This window comes from Micropterus salmoides, unplaced genomic scaffold (assembly GCF_014851395.1).
Source record: "Micropterus salmoides isolate LMB-PRFRI ecotype aquatic unplaced genomic scaffold, ASM1485139v1 Ms_hic_scaffold_7, whole genome shotgun sequence".
Classification (NCBI taxonomy): Eukaryota; Metazoa; Chordata; class Actinopteri; order Centrarchiformes; family Centrarchidae; genus Micropterus; species Micropterus salmoides.
Genome location: NW_024044459.1, coordinates 4,074,164 through 4,078,775, shown reverse-complemented (window position 1 = coordinate 4,078,775; position 4,612 = coordinate 4,074,164).

Genomic DNA, 4,612 nt, shown 5'->3' with positions numbered 1-4,612 from the left:
TTTTTTTATCCAGACTGCCTAGGCGTGAGATTCAGAAATCCAAAGCGACAGTCACTGCATTCAGTCCATAAGGTAAAGTAGTACGCCTATTTGAACTCCATTTCCTTTTCAAACAGCGATAATCATACAGTATGTGTCCGTCTGGCTCTGTGCACGGATATTAGCGTGTGTGCTGTGCTGTGCCTCCTGTCTGCGCCGCGCGCTCTGTTTTCAGCCAGACGCGCAGTGCGCATCATCTGCCATCCGCTGTCCTCCACTGATGGGAGGGGTTTACACACTGACACACACCGGTGTCTAGCCTATTCGGTAGGCACAGGACAGCGAGGTTTGGCTAATAATAGCCACAATAATATTAATAATAATCTTTCTTTATCTTTCTTATATTTTTCTACACTGCTGTGTTTATTGTTTATTGTTCAGCAAAACACCAAAGCAAATTCCTTCTATGCGTAAACCTACTAATAAAGTAGAGTAGTAGTAAAGTTAAGTAGTAAAGATTCTGATTCTGGTAATAATAATAACAATAATAATAATAACACACTGAACAAAATTATAAATGCAACACTTTGTTTTTGTCCCCATTCATCATGAGACAGACAGACAGCATGGGTATGGCACATGGATGTGCCTAGGCTGGCCACAATAGAAGGCCACTAGAAACATTCCACAGGCCACAATCAACAACCTGATCAACTGTATGCGAAGAAGACGTGTTGCACTGTGTGAGGCAAATGGTGGTCACACCAGATATTGACTGGACCTCCCCGAACCCCCCAATACAGTGAAAATGCACATTTTCGAGTGGCCTTTTATTGTGGCCAGCCTAAGGCACACCTGTGCAACACCCATACTGTCTGATCAGCATCCTGACATGCCACACCTGTGAGGTGGATGGATTATCTCGGCAAAAGAGAAGTGCTCACCAACACAGATTTTGTATTTGAGAGAAATAGGCTTTTTGTGTACATAGAGAAAGTCTTAGATCTTTGAGTTCAGCTCATGACGAATGGGGGGAAAAAACAAAAGTGTTGCGTTTATAATTTTGTTCAGTGTAATAATAATAATAATAATAATAATAATGACAACAATAATAATAGAACTGTTGTATAATGCGATATTACCTTTTAATTATATTTTATTCTAATTCAGTGCAGAAAATGTCCCACATTGAATGGTTTCACTGAGTGTAAGTTGGAAAGTGGTGATGAAATACACCATTTCATGAGGACAGCACCCTTGGGCAAACACATATTAGAAATGTCAAGGGCTTTTGGCGCCATCATCTGGCCAATTCTTACTTTCATGGTCCAACCTCACAGTTCTAAGTCATTGTACAGATGTCATGGGTTGTAAGACACTGGACACAAATGCAAAACTTCATCGGACGATTGACTTACATAGTAATGGAAACAGAATGTCAACAAATCACAAAAAGTGTGTATAGTGATGAGAAACAATGTAGCTATATAGCTTCACATTTGCTGTTTGGTAATTTAATTAAACATATTGATTTAGAAATATGCAACATATGGCCTAAGCACAAACCTTAATTGATTTTAAGCCCCAGAATTAGATTTTGACAAGTTCTTTATTTTTCGATTGTATATTGGTTACAGTGAAGTAATACAATGAGAAATAGAGAATCGCAGACAAAGACAATAATAGTGCAGAAGATAAAATATAGGAATAAAATTGAATACAATAGAATATAAAATAGAATACTGAGATGGACTGGTGTACAGTATGAAATTAATAAACTGTAGTGTAGGTTGTGCAGAAATATAGTAAATGTATATGCTAATGGACAGAACAGAATGTAGACAGGTAATGTACATAAATATATATACAGGTGCATCTCTCTCATCAAAATTTGAATATCGTGGAAAAGTTAATTTATTTCCGTATTTTAACTCAAAAAGTGAAACTTTCATATATTCTTTGTTCAGTACATATAAAGTGAAATATTTCGGCCCTTTTTTTTGTTTTAATCTTGATGATTGTAGCTCACAGCTCATCCATCCATCGTCAACCGCTTATCCTGTGTACAGGGTCACGGGGGGCTTGAGCCAATCCCAGCTGACATCAGGTGAAAGGCGAGGTACACCCTGGACAGGTCGCCAGTCCATCGCAGGGCCACACATAGATAAACAACCACTCACACTCACACCTAAGGACAATTGAGGATTACCAATTAACCTAGTCCGCATGTCTTTGGATGGTGGGAGGAATCCGGAGCACCCGGAGAGAACCCACGCAGACAAGGGGAGAACATGCAAACTCCACTCAGAAAGGCTGGGGCAACTGGGGTTTGAACCCATGACCTTCTTGCTGTTACGCGACAGTGCTAGACAGTGGAAGACTTTTAATTTGACAGTCAAGAAGACACTCATTGACCCCCTCCACAAGGAGTGTAAGCCACAGGTTCATTGCTGAAAGGGCTGGCTGTTCACAGAGTGCTGTATCAAAGCATATTTATGGAAAATTGACTGGAAGGTTAAAGTTTGGTAGGAAAAGGTGCACAAGCAACAGGGATGACTGCAGCCTTGAGAGGATTGTCAGGAAAAGCCCATTGAAGAACCTGATGGAGGTTCCCAAGGAGTGAACTGAGGCTGGAGTCAGTGCATCAAGCACCACCAAGCACAGATGTGTCCAGGAAATGAGCTACAGTACAAGTGTCACAGTCCTAGTGTCAAGCCAGTCCTGAACCAAACACAGCATCAGAAGTTTCTAACCTGGGCTAAGGAGAAACAGAAGTCCCAGAGTTGAGAGAGGAGGGGACCAGAATCCTAGTATCCACAGTAAGGGATGATTTGGCGTGCCATGTCATCTGCTGGTGTAGGTCTACTGTGTTCTATTGTCCAGAGTCACTGCAGCCGTCTACCAGAAGATTTTAGATTTCTTCATGCTTCCATCTGCTGACAAGTTTGAAGGAGATGCTGATTTCTTTTTCCAGCAGGACTTGGCACCCACCCACGGTGCCAAAACCCCTAGTAACTGGTTTACTGACCATGGTATTACTATGCTTATAACTCGTCTGACCTGAACCCCATAGAGAATCTATGGTCTGTCAAGAAGAAAGTGAGAGACACCACACAAACAATACAGACAAGCTGAAGGCTGCTATCAAACCAACCTGGGCTTCCAATACACCTCATCAGAGCCACAGGGCACCATGCCATGCAGCACTGATGCAATAATTCATGTAAAAGGAGCCCCAACCAAGTACTGAGAGCATAAATGAACCTTTTTCAGATATGTTCAACTTTTCAGAAGAACAACATTTCTATATTACACATTCTTTATTCTGATATTCTAATATGTTGAGATATGGATTTTTGATTTCCATGAGCTGTAAGCTGTAATGATTAGATTAAAACAAAAAAAGGCCTAAAATATTTCACTTTATGTGTAATGTTATTATTAATATTAATATTCTAATTTTCTGAGATGTACCTGTCTACCTACTGTAATTGTTTAATAGTTTGTAAATAGCCATAAAATAAATATATACGATGATGTGGACAGGTAATATAAGCATGTGAAGATGGGAAAACATGTTTCTGACTCCAGGACCATCAGCAAAGGTTCCCCTCAAGGCTGCGTTCTTTCCCCTCTTCTCTTCTCCCTGTACACCAACAGCTGCACCTCCAGTCACCAGTCTGTCAAGCTCCTGAAGTTTGCGGATGACACCACCCTCATTGGGCTTTATCTCTGGTGAGGATGAGTCCGCCTACAGGTGGGAGATCGACCATCTGGTGACCTGGTGCGGCCACAACAGTCTGGAGCTCAACGCTCTGAAGACCGTGGAGATGGTGTTGGACTTCAGAAAGAGCCCAGTTGCATCCTCCCCCATCATCCTGTGAGACTCCCCCGTCGCCACTGTGGACTCCTTCCGCTTCCTGGGCACCATAATTTCCCAGGACCTCAAGTGGGAGCTGAACATCACCTCCCTCACCAAGAAGGCCCAGCAGAGGATATACTTCTTGCGGCAACTGAAGGAGTTCAGCCTGCCAAAGACAATGATGGTGCACTTCCACACCGCCATCATTGGGTCCATCCTCACCTCCTCCATCACCATCTGGTACGCTGCTGCCACTGCCAGGGACAAGGGCAGGCTGCAGCGCATCATTCGCTCTGCGGAGGTGATCGGCTGCAATATTCCATCACTTCAGGACCTGTACGCCTCCAGGACTCTGAAGCGAGCAGGAAAGATTGCAGCTGACCCCCCCCCCACCCCTGGACACAAACTGTTTCAGACTCTCCCCACTGACACTCCCCCCTTTCAAATAATACAAAATACTCTGCACATGTAAATATTTCACTTCATATCATGCACAAACTTGGCACATTGCACATATTTGTTGTTAATTTTATATGACTGTTGTTTTATATTGTCAATTTATATATTTATGTGCACAATATCCTCTTCCATCGCAATGTCTGCACAAACTGGAGTAATGTACATGTAAATATCTGCCACATTATTCTTATATAACTTGCAATTGTTTATTCCATATTTATATATTTCTACATCTATTTATGTCAACTTGTCAACTTTATCTTTGTCTACGTGTAGCACCTTATCAGCAAAGCAAATTCCTCCAGCCTTTTG